This window comes from Heliconius melpomene, chromosome 5, assembly GCF_056956725.1.
Source record: "Heliconius melpomene rosina isolate 202511_hmr_F chromosome 5, ASM5695672v1, whole genome shotgun sequence".
NCBI classification, from domain to species: domain Eukaryota; kingdom Metazoa; phylum Arthropoda; class Insecta; order Lepidoptera; family Nymphalidae; genus Heliconius; species Heliconius melpomene.
In genome coordinates this window covers 8,230,804-8,244,255 of record NC_140393.1, presented here as the reverse complement: position 1 = coordinate 8,244,255, position 13,452 = coordinate 8,230,804, and the positions used below count along the sequence as shown (strand labels likewise).

Sequence of the window (13,452 nt, the reverse complement as noted above, 5' to 3'; positions counted from 1 at the left end):
ACCAGAATGGTGTAATGCCTATGATTGAAATATAATCTTTAAGTGGGAATGAAACCCATGACCGTCGCGACTATAGATTGCAAACACTGTTTCACTGTTCCACATAATATTAAAATTGTAAATTATTCTTTTAGTTTCTTTCCTTCACTAGCCAGATTAAAGTACTGGAAAATAGCAATTGTGGAAGTTACATAAATTTATGCAGCACTTTAATTAGTTTCTAGTTGGCTGTGGTTTTACTGGGGTAGCGAATGTCAGTTAAGTTAAAGCTTAAGTTGAGACTTAATTTCTCTAAGATCAGTCTTAGAGTCTAAAATAAAATTCTCATTTCGTTCCATTAAATATATAAAAATTCAATTGTAGGAATAGTTATTTATCCCTTTTCTTTCTTTTTTTACTTTCACGCTGTATCTCGCACATATATATTTTTTCCAGCTTTGCGTTTTGTTACGTAGCTAGCAAAGGAAATGTATTTTTAAGGTACTTTTCACCCAATTTTTAAGTTATAAATGGCGGAAGACCATACCTTAATTGATTTCGATTGGAGGTGGACTTTAGGGTAGGGCTTAGGAAATTTGAGTATCAATTATTAAATAGCATTCATAATGGAAGCCTTGCTAGAATGTAGGATAGCAGAGTGCAATTTTAATAATAAATGAATTAATGAAACTGCTTCGTTAAACATTAAAACTTGATTTAAATTCGAGAAGTTCTAAATTTTTTTAAGATAAACTAGCAGACCCGCGAACTTCGTATCGCCTAACAGTCGATTTTTTTTTATTCTGCTATTAGCGACACCGGGTCAGCTAGTAAGATAAAAAAAATAAAAACTTAAATCATTTTTAATTCTTATAATATTCATTAAAAATTATAATAAAAATAACAATTTCCGATATCTTATTATAATGCCTACTTATTATATTTTATTTTATTTTTACTTATTCTAAATTCAGTTTCATTTTCATTGTAGTACTTTATGGTACACGTTATTTTTTGCTTGGTTATCTGGCGTGTAAACAAACAGAGCAGATGGTTTTCCAACACGGGAACAGGCAACATACCATAGACCATGCGAGAAACATGAGTTTTCTATATTAATACCACAAACACTTAATAACTGCCCCTGGGATTTGTTTATAGTCATTGCGAAAGCAAGCCGTACTGGAAACTGTAGTCTTTTAAGCTCGAATGGTATGTCAGTCGAAATCATTGGGATGCCCCGCATCATCAAAAAGTCTTCTCCTTTATACTTTCCTTTCAATATGATTGCTTCTATTACGTTATTCATTATTTTTTTATCGCTAATCGTGTGCCGTTACAAAGTTTCAGTTGGTTAATATTTCGCAACATTATAACTACACATTCAAGCTTTAATTGAAGGTTGTGAGGCGACAATCCTGGCAAATCAAGTGAATTTAAAAATTCCGGTGGATAGTTCACGACATCAAGTTCATTAGTTGCCGTATCAACTGAATTATGTGTCCTTATTTTGCCAGGAATGCCATCTTGAAAATTTATATTTAATTCATTTACATCAGTGTGTTTGGCAGCCAGTAAAGCTCTTTCGCTCAACCAATTATGGAATAAATAATCAGCAACATTTGGAAGCACTATATGAATGAGTTCATCTTTTGATTACGTTAACTGACAAGAATTATCAGGAAAGGTGATGCAGCCAGTCAGCGCATCTACAGGAAGTTTGCCATTACCAATATCCATGCCATGCCAATATCAATGAGTTGTTTAGAGAATATGTCTCCAGATTGATCATTTTGCAACATGACACGCATATTCTTGCTTAAATGTAATACCTTGACATGTTTCCACAATTTCGAGGACTTTAAACATGAATTCAGTTCATCAGCTTGCATTGAACGTGGAACCACTGGCAATCCTCCTCCTTATAATAAAATCATTGCGCCACCAAATTGATTGGCAAACTGAGGTTTTACAATAACCGTACAATATTGGCAAGCAGAGTTCATAGGTCCAATAGCAACACAGGTGTAGGCACTGCTGGCATCAATTGATATATCGTAACAAAAAGCAGCTCGATTCAAATTTGCAACATTATCAGTCAACTATCGTGGTCACGTTCATTGCAATTTTCACGTTCTGGGTACGATTAGATTCTTCTGGCTAAATTTGTCCACCGCCTTATAGAAGGCATTTTTTGTAAGTCACAAATACACAACACTTTATTAATTTTATAAAATTTGTGGCTTTTAGATTTAGTAATATAGACGCACAATGAGACGTTTACATTTCAATTGACATCTTACTATAGAAATATTGACAAATATTGACATTAATAGACTGAGATCCCAGGGCCCCCAGACCTACATAATTTTAACAAAGCTGAAATTTTGAGGATTGATAGTCTAATATGTACTTAAGACTCTCTAACTTAAAAAACCTTCAGAGATAGTGCCAACTTAAAGCACACTTTCAGTTGCGTTAAAAAAGAAAGTCTCTTTTTTTTCTCATTTATTTATGTACCACACAATAAAGAAAGTATAGAAAACTTATGATAACAGAAAAAATGTGTACAATGGATAACTTATCTCTAATAGAGATCTCTACCAGAAACCCTTGAATGTAGCGGATGTTAAAAGAAATGATTCGGGTGCAGTATTTTAATATAATGTTAATAATAATAATAAACCTACATATAAATATACATAACATTAATCAATATTACTATACCTACATAAATATATGCAATGACATAAAAGAGTTGAAACAGAAAAAGAAAATTAATAAAAAAAAGACAAAGCGACTACTAAAGATACTAATTGAGATTAAGAAATGTTGTTTTAATTTGATTTTAAAAGTATTTAGAGATGGATTGCCCGACAGTATAGAGTTAGGTAGTGAGTCCCATAAGCGCACTGCTTGAACTGTGAAGGATTTTTCATAGAAAGAGGTATTAAATATAGGGCACTCAAGCTTTCTTAGAGTTACACATGAGCGTACAGGTCTTTCACTTGGAAGTGTCAATTGAAAACGCTCCCTTAAGTAAGGAAGAGAGTTTTTATATATATTTTAAAGTAAAAAATGTATATTTCACATTCTTTCACGTGGACCTTTACTTCTGCCAGACGTCATAAAGGTTCTTTAAAATTGGGGCAAATTACATTAAAGTAAATCTAAAATTTATAATATATTATTTACGGACTATTTCAAGACGCCTCTAGCCCCAGACCCTAAGCAACCAGATCAATCCGATGGCTTTATCATTTTTCCAAAAAGAGATATACCGTTATTTTTCACTACCTCTGAAAGGATCCCATTTTCAAGTTAGTGAGTAAGCATACTGTCTTAACTACATGTAAGACTAATAGTCCTCAAAATTTCACCTTTGCTAAAATGACGTCGGTCTGGCAGCTCTGGGTTCTTGGGCTATAATATTTATACGATACTAACGTCACTCAATTGTTTTGCCTTCCAGGAATCCAGCTACTAACATTTAAACTTTATAGTAGTGTATTAAAGTCCAAATTGACTTTTAAGTAGATATTAATACGAATCTTTTGTATGGGAATATAGAAAAGTCATGTTTTTGGACCTTTTCTGGTAAATTTTAATTTTTTTCTGTCCGTTAGAACCATCCTCGTACTTCAAGGAATATTATAAAAAAATAATTACCGAAATCGGTTCAGCTGCTCTCGAGATTTGCGCTTAGCAACACATTCAGCGATTAATTTTTATAAAAAAGAAGATATTTCGTATATTGTTTTGATATTATAAAATTACTTTTGCCTCCTTCCAGAGTGAGGTAATGAAAATATTAAATATTTCATTTCTTCAAGTAGGAATCGAACTCAGAACCTGTCGTGTATACAGTCCGGTGCTTGTGCCACTGCGCCACAACGGGCCTCAAAATTATAATAATTTTTTTTTTTATCTGTGATACACATATATGTTACCGATTTATGGATTTTCTTTTTAAATTTTATTTAATTTGTATATATCTATTAAAAATATTTACTTAAATTTCTATTATTTGGTGTTGAACCATTTCAAATAATAATTATGCTATTACGTAAACGTCAAAACAAATGTTTATTACGTAGAATAATTTATTTTAAGACGACTGACGAATTATATGTAATAAAGTTTAGCTGGGTGACTGGGGTTCCACATTGGATCCAATTTTTTTTTATGTCAACAGAAAATGCTCATCACGTTGAATAACTTTTCCTAATTCGTTGTATTGATATCTCTTATAGATTAGGCGGGCTGCTAGGGTCTCACATCAGGTATTCGGACTATCAAAATAAATTATAGCCTATATGTTGCCGAAGACTAATAGCTATGCAACAAAAGAAGTTTCATTTAAATCTGTCCAGTAGTTTTTGAGTTAAAGAGTCACAACAGACAGACAGACAAGAATTCCAAAAATCATATTTTTACCTTCTATTAGTTGTATTGAGTCCCCCTGAAGTGTTTTTTTTAGTTTATATTCAATGTACAGATTTTACCCCCTTTACAGTTTTATTATATATATAGATATAGATTAAAATGAATAGTGGAACTTAACGCCGCCATACGAATCGCCCTAGGGAATTGAACCACATTTCCAGAAGTTAGGATTGAACGTAGAACATCTATTTATGGTAAAGCATCTATTTACAATCAGATTCTTTACCAGACAATAAATAGAAAAAGGAACAAAAACAACACCAGCCGTTAAAACAAAAATATAAAATCTACTTTCATTATTTCTCCATGAATTTTCAATTTTAAGCATTTATTATGGGAACGAAATATAATTTACCTGTTCGTATCGGTAAAGTCTATCTGAACCAATAGCTTAATGGCGACCTGACGTGACTGACATTTTAAAAATACATTAATTATGTTAAAAAGCTTTTTGAAAGAGAATGACATATTTATAGTGAATAAAACTTTAGAGAATTAAAAATAAAAGTTAATTATTATTTGTATTTATTTTAATTCATTACCCCAAAATATTATAGTTGCATGGAAAAGATCGCTTATTTAACGATAAGGGCGTCTAATGTAGTGTTAGGTATAGCGCGCACTAGTGATTTTTGTCACCGTGACTGTTGCGCGACTGTCACCGTGTACATTACACTAAATGAAGGTGCGCGCATTTGGATACGTGACAATTGGGTGACTTTTTGTCCGCGGAGGCCGGCAACACGCCGGTGACGCAACTGTCACCGCGTCCATAGATTTGTATGCCCGTGCGCGCATTAGCAACTAAATGTCACCTCCCCCTTGCGGTTTCCATACTAGTCGTCTTCCGCATAAACATGAAACAGCAGCGTGTTGCATTGCAGCACAGAATTTTTATGTCAATAATTGCGTCAAGTTCATCACCAAGGCAAAACGTGTGTTTTCATGAAGATGAAATAGACAATGACAATACTGATTGACGAAATTGAGTTGAGGCTATTGCTCTATGACAAATGAAAAGTTAAAAGCCAATATTTTCTACATTTGCTTTTTTTTCTATTTCTTAATATAAGTGCACAGACAACCATCTCTTCGAGATCCATTTTATCAAATGTAAAAAATTTCGTCACTGTCATCGCAAGTGCGCGCAGTGGCGAAAAGTATGGTGACATGTCAGTGACAAAAAGTTTATTGTCACCGTGACAAAAGTCACCAGTGCGCGAAATAAATAAATCAGCTTTACGCTGTTAGTATAGAAAAGAGTGTTAAGTAGATATAATAAAATTACTTGTTTAATCAAATATAAAACAATAACAAGGAAAGAGAAAGGTTTTCCTATATTACAAGTAACGTGGACCAAAGGCAATTTATCAGTTGACCGCGCGGCTTGACAATATGATGGCAAGCGACGATCCATCAATTGATTTACACCCGCCATGGCTGACGTTAAAAACCGATATATCTCTAATTAATTTGGCTGTCTAATGTTTGTTTATAACGAGTTTTTTTATTAAATATAATATGAATATTTGTTTATGTTTAGTAGTTATTTTCTAAGTTTAATTTTAAAACTTTATAATTTTTATTGAACGCTATATCCTGCATGGAAAAGAGTAGGCAGAGGAAACCTAGTGCTAAAACTGTCCCCCATTTTCTGCTAAAGTCTAGAAGTATTGCGTAGCGGTACTCACAGCCTTGCTTTGCCTCGACATCAGAGCGAAGAAATGAAGTCGAACAAATCAAATGGGAATCGAACCCACAACCTTTACGTCATCATTCTTAAAATAATAAAATTTTTATTTCCGAGCGAAGCGAATCTCCTAACTTATATACATTTCCATACTCTTAACCGGGTCAATAATAACAAAATTAAACCCGTCGCTACGAATGTAAATTGCATAATAAAAACACGACATCTTCATTGCAAATTCGGGAGCTTATTAAATCAAACAATTTGAATTTAAGATAAGCTCGTAGTCACAGTCTGCTCTGAAACTTTTATATGTCAGATAATTTAAAAGTAAACATATTTTGTTTAGTTTCACCCTGGATCTCGCACATAGGAGGGTAAGCAGAGGGAACCTAGTGTTAAGACACTATGTTCCTCTCTTTCCGTCTAATGTGGCACTCGACTTCTTCTGCCTTGACACCATAGAGAAGAAAATAAAAATGTTAACAAATTGTAATCCGGCCCTGAACCCTGAGTAGGAATCGAACCCACGATCGTCGGGTACACGCTTGTGGCTCTGTGCCACGGCGGCCACAACTACTCGGTGTAAAACACTGGCACACAAAACAAAATTTGGCACAAAGCTTCGTTAGTAAGTGTAGAGGGAAACTAAGAAAGTATTTCCCGAAGCTTATATGAGAATGGGGATTATGAAGGAACAAAATCTTGGTTTAAATTTAAGGGGAACTTTTAAAAACCACGCTCAAGGAGTGGTAAGAGTTAAGTTACAAAATAATGGAAGTGTTGGAACATATCTAAAAATTATAAAATCATTATGAATACGTGCATGCGTATAACAAACTTATCTTAGTAACTTTTTTATAATGTCTCATTAATCATTTTTTTATAATGTTTTATTCGGCAGAAATTGGGGAACGGATTGTCTTAACACTAGGTTCCCTCTGCCTACCCTGCTGTGCGCGGGATACAGCGTGAAGCTGAAAAAAAATGTGTCAAAAATTAAAAACAATATCACAAATAGCCACATTCAAATGCAATTCAAAAATTTCATATATATATATATATATATATATATATATATATATAATAGATACCGAGAACATAAACTTTAACGTTAAGGTTAATTATCACCTTCACTTCCTTGCTGTAAAGGTTAGAGATAAATAAATGATAAGTCGCTGTTTCAGACAAAAAGCTTATCCGGCTAGACTCATTCAAAATTCAAATTCAAAACATTCTTTAATCAAATAAACTATTATAAACACTTTTGAATTGTCGAATGAACATATGAACAAAAAGCTACCACCGGTTCGGAAGGCAGTTCTGCTGAGAAGAGCCGGCAAGAAACTCAACAGTTGCTCTTTTCAAAGTCAATGGTATATTTACTATTACATTAGCTGGCAGACATCCTGCAGGCTGCATGACATTCAATAGATATTATAATTCAGATATTACATAATGATTTAAGGCATTTATCACTTTGTAAAGATTTTACCAGAGTAATTTTAGAAGTTGCCTTCTAAATTTTTCAAATATAATATCTTCATCTAGAATATCTTACAATTTTTTATTTGAATGATATAGTTAAATTAGCATTTAACTAATTTTAGCTTTACACTCTATCACACTATATAGCAGGGTAGAGAGGTTCTGAGTGGTGGCTCTCATCACTCAAAAATCACTCACTTGGCGACAGGTGGGGAATGGAATTGTCATAATGGGAACGGAGTGTCTTATCACTAGATTAAGGCCTTTTTACAGACGTTTTTATATAATAAGCCTTTATCGCTTCATAAGTGCTGTATTTTTGAATTAAATGGAGCAACCTTTATCGATTTGATTTACGAGTCGCGTTCAGCCTTAAGTGGACACTTAGCGTTCATATCTACTCTTTTTGTATCATTTACTTTAGTTGTAATAATTTAATTCATTTAAACGTTTTATTTACTGTTTATTTAGACCGTTGTGGCGCAGCGGCACAAATGCGTGAATGTAAACGCGATTGGTTGTCGCTTCGATCCCCACTCAATGAAATAAATATTTAATTAAATTGTACTTTAATTTCTTTCCTCTGTTGGCGAGGAAATTTGGAAAGAATTCGCGGAAAATGAAGAATAGAGTGTCTCCTCTGCCTACCCTGATGTGTGATTATATTAAATTTTATAACAATTTTTGAAATATTTCAATATTACTCTGTAATCCAAATCTCTGTGTCCAAATTGTATATTTTTTTTATTTAAATTGCTATATAATTACAGAATAAACAATAAAAACATACACATTCGTTATAATTGTACAGACGAACAATGTCCACTCGTCAGTTTCGTCAGTTAATAAACTAAAAGTGAACGTCGCTATTTTACAAAAGGCGAACACCAATTAACCGTTCAGACTTCATCCCATTGCCGAAGTGGAGAAGCGGGCGGAGAGCGGAGAGCTTTTATGTTGAAAACCGTGTCGAGTGCTTTGGTGAACTGTGTTACATATACGTATGTAGAGATTTTTACTTTTAAAACTTTTATACTTGTTATGGATAATTATAATTAAATTAATTTCTAGTATTCATCGTCGTTAGGTATCTTATAAAAAAAAGGTCTTGGAAGTTGGCCAAGTATGGTGTGCGCTCAAATCCGACTACGTTCTATTTTTTATAAATTCTTAGAGTTCCGTACCTAAAAAAAGGAACTCTTATACAATCACTTTATCTGTCAATACCATTTTTCTGGACTCGCACTTGATTAGATTTTATTTTTAGGAGTTTTTTTTCCTAATTATAAAAAATACTAACTCGAATAGGAAATGAATCTACAATCGTTGTGTTTACAGTCACGCGCTTGTGTTCCTGCGCCACTGCGGCTTCTAAAATATATAAATAATATGAAATATATAGTCTACGCTATATTTTTTAACTGACAATAATTATAAACTCAATAATAAAAAAAAATACAGTATTAATATTAAAATTTAAGTTTTATAAAAATATTTAAAATTTTCTTAAGATGTGGTATTACAACTTCAGTGTCCTCTGTCCTTCACAGGCTAATTAAGCCAAGTGAATCCCTGTAACTGACGGACGTTCTTTGTATTTTTATTTGATTTTCCCGAAACATTTTTTTCTTTAGAATGGGAAAGAATACTAGTTTATTTTCTTATGATGATTAGAGATTTTACTTTCTTTTGGTATTTTCGAATATTTTCAAAGAAAATTAGGCATAAAAATCATTTCTGTCGTATGATACTACCTAAATATATAAAAAAAAATATAGCTATTTGGAAGATTGTTTGATGATTCGCCATTCGACACGAATATCTGAAGCTGGAAAGCAAATGGGGAAGGAAGTGTCCTAACACTGCTTCTTCGTTCTTATACGTGCGGGAACGTAAAGCTAAATATCATACCACTAAATATCCATTTAATATATAAAACAAACATAAAAATTACAAAAGATTTATGTCTCAGCTCTTTAGGAGCAATTTCTAGCCTCGACACGTGTTTCAAAACATTCATTTCTCCATCTTGTGCTCGCTAAGAGATTTATAGTTGTGAAGTATTAAAAATGTGATAATCTTTGTATGTCCATTCTAGCCAATTTTCTTTTATGTTATTTCAGTTTTCGCATTCATCATTTGTCAATAGATAAAAATAAAAATAAAAAATAAAAATCTTTTATTTTCAAGCAACATAGGCTCATAGTTAGTACAATGGAATTACTGAAGAACTATGTTAGTAAAATAATATACAAAAAGATAACATATAATAAAAGATAACATAGAATAATGATCAAAGAAGCGTATTTTTTTATTTACCTTTTGTTATTGAGTCGTAATGAATGTATATAAAAGAATTTTGTTGGTATTTTTTTAGCTTCATATTCCTTTAGTTCCCGCACTTAGCAGGGTAGGCAAAGGTAACGTGGGAACCTATTATTAAGACATTCCTTTACCCTTTAAGACATTTCCATTTCTCAATTTCCGCTGTATTTTCAAGACATGTTGCGTGTTGAGTGAAGGTAGCTAGTCAACGCCGTGCTTTGTCTCGTGACCCAAAGCGATAAAACAGAAATATATATTCTCATTAGAAACTTTAATAAAAACCACAACCAATAAAATAACTTCACATTTAAAGGGTACTACGGATTAATCAACAAGAAGCTTTTACGATCGTGGAAATTGAATTTTAGTTTACAATATAAACTTTGTGGTCAGTGGCCGTAAAAAGGTTTTTATATAAAGCTGGCTTACACTGTGTGGGATAAGCTTTACCGTTAAAACTATTGATATATACTATTTTTTATTAACACAGGCACGAAATATATGTTTTATATTTGTGGGAACTTTTGAATATTATCGAAGGTAGTTTTTAAGCTTAGGTTAGGTAGAGACATCCCGTTAAAACTCTACTGTCATTATTATTTAGGGAATCCACCAATTGTGGAGGGAGACATAAGCGTGACACTGTAAGCGCGACGAATGGGTGGTGTGTGGGTTCGATTTTCACTCAAGGAAACTGGTAACTTTTGAGTTTCGGTACTCAACACGCAATGTATCAAGATTTCGGCGAGGAAAGTGGGGAACGGAAGTGTCCTAATGGGAACAGAGTACAACGCTACGTTCCAAGCCTGAAACCAAAAAGCTAAATTGAAAATATACACGATATTCGTGAAGAAGTTGTTTCTTTTCTCGATGAATGCACTATCAAATACAAAAATTATATTAATTAGAACCCGTAGTTCCTGAGATAAGCGCGTTCAATCAAATATTCGCTATATATTTAAAAAATATCGGTTTAAATCTACAGCAGCAGTCAATATTGTTGTTTCATTTTTTTGTTGTCAAAAAGAGAAGTGAACGATAATCTCGTGAATGTCAACAGAAATAATTTGTTATCAAGTAACAGTGTATTGTTAGGGCGGATTATAATATATATTGGCTTTTGTTATTCATACATCAAAGTTGATGTTACAATTATAATGTCAAATAAATTTCACCTTTTGTTTCATATGAAAGTTGTCTTTAATACCTTTATAAATATAATATGAATTGAAATATTATATCGTTAATTTTTTAAAACAGTATTTTTATATATAAAAAATAGACTATAATATAGGATGCAAAAATTAACGATTACAATATAAATTATAATAAAAAGCGTGTTACTAATGATTGAGATATATGTTTTGACCACGTGTGACACCAGAGGAACACTTGCGTTGCCTGTCTTTACGCTAAATGTAGATGCGCTTTTTAAAGGCACCCATGTCGTATTGAACCAGGAACATGGGTAGGCCAATCCACAGCTATGTGGTGCGTGAAAGGAAGTTCCTAAGGAACCCCACAATAGTAGGGTGCCACTTATCCAGGCGGTGAGGATTATATTTAAGTTTGGGAGGTCCGATGCGGTTTGACAATTCGACAGCAGGTTTAAACCTTCTCATAATAAATGCAATAGAGAACGCACAGCAAGGAGACGTTTCTACAGAAAGCTAACACTTGATATGTTTGATATGTCTATTCATTTCATACATTACCCCAAGTGAGAATCGAACCTAAAACCATTACAATATGTTACACACTCGTCAACTTCACTAAAACGACATTTACCAATATTTATTCAACAAATAAAAACGTTCCAAACGAGCTATAAAAGCAACATGATAATTTGGCACAAGTTTTGTATAAACGTAGGTACCATAACGTCCATTCAAGTAAGATGATTGCTCGTAAAGCGATACTTTACGCGTTTATATATGAGTACGTGAGGGAGTTCAATGAGATCCGCCTTCAGTTCCTTGCCCCAAAATATTGTGGTTGAGTTACGAAGCTTTACGGAGCTTTAGAATTAGGCAAGAAACTTAAAAGCCAGTAAGAAATATTAATAATCTTTGTGTAAAGCAAGTGTTTCAAGTTGTTGTTAAGTATAGATGATATTAGAATTAAGTAGAAAATAATATTAGTTTTTAATAATTATTAATTCATATTTTTAAATTTATTGATGTTTAATTTGTAGCTTTACAGAGCAGGGCAGCAGAGGGAACCTGGGTACCTGCTTTTAAGATACTTCATTCCCATTTAGATACTTCCCTCTACACTTACTAACGAATTCGTGTGTTGAGTGGCGTCAACGTTGCGCTTTGCTTTATTAGAAAGGAGGATTAAATATTTCATTTCTCCGAGTGTAAATCGAATCCACAACCGTTGCGTGTGCTATTGATTAATATTATTATAGTATAGTTAGAGAATCTTTGAAATTACTTCTATTGAAACTTTCAAAGACTGAAGCTACATGTAATTTGCAATTTACATAGTTTCTTTTCGAGTTTTACGGTTTTTCTCGCCCGATTTTTGAGAGGTTGCTTGTTAAGTGGCGTAACCGGAAATCGACCTCACAACCATTGCATCACACGCTGTTCTACTGGGAAACGACGATCTAATCTATTTAAAAGTATATTACAAATATTTTTAGCAACCCCCTAAACAGAACCCACACCCAACGCTATAATAAGCAGATATTACAGATGTTCAACGTAAAAATATCAGCTGCGAGTATCAATAAAGAGATTTTCCTTGTAACTTCAGCATTCGGAAGTAATAAGTTTGTTCTACCGAGGATAAGTACATAATGATATTATTGTGCTACGAGCACAATTTGGATGATATCTTAACTTTTCTATTTGTACTGTGATATAAAATCCGGAAGGATTTTACGGAAAAGGAATTATTCGTTTAGGTAGTGTTTGTGGGTTTGGAACCTAATCGGAGTGCATCGTTCTACATAGTATTAAAGTGGGGCGTTCAGTTCAGTCATGAGTTTTGGCAGAAACTGGAGAATGGAGTGTTGACACTAGACTCTCTCCGCTTTCCTTTCTATATATGTATAAATATACCACCGACCTAGGTCGTTTATATAATTAAATATTTCACTTCCTCGAGGGGGCTGATTCCCCGAATGTGGGGATCGAACCCACAAGCATTAATTAGCTAATTAACAAAATATTAATTATTTATTGTTGTTCATTAATTACAAACAACAAACAATTATATCATTTATAATTGTATGAAAATAATGATTTAATAGTAGATAATATTATCAAATGTACCAACTAATTGTGTTTCCATTTATATAAACAAACTTTAGAAATTGTACTCCCCATGTTAAACTTGTTTTGGTCCCTTAATGTGTGTTGCTAATACAATCACACAAAATAAACAATTTTAAGCCAAATTGCGTTAAGTTAATATAATTCAAATCGTTTATATTTCCATTTCTTCGCTTCCACTCAACACGCAATGCCTCCAGAATTTGGCAGAAAGCAGAGAATGGAGTGTCTTAACACTAA

The 13,452-nt window shown here is 33.0% G+C and overlaps 1 long non-coding RNA gene across 1 annotated transcript in view; it reads left to right on the top strand.

Annotated features, from left to right (window-relative positions):
• LOC146539170 (uncharacterized) overlaps positions 1 to 13,452 on the top strand; it is a 112,823-nt gene that overhangs the window by 23,657 nt on the left and 75,714 nt on the right. The gene's annotated exons all lie outside the window — the stretch shown is intronic.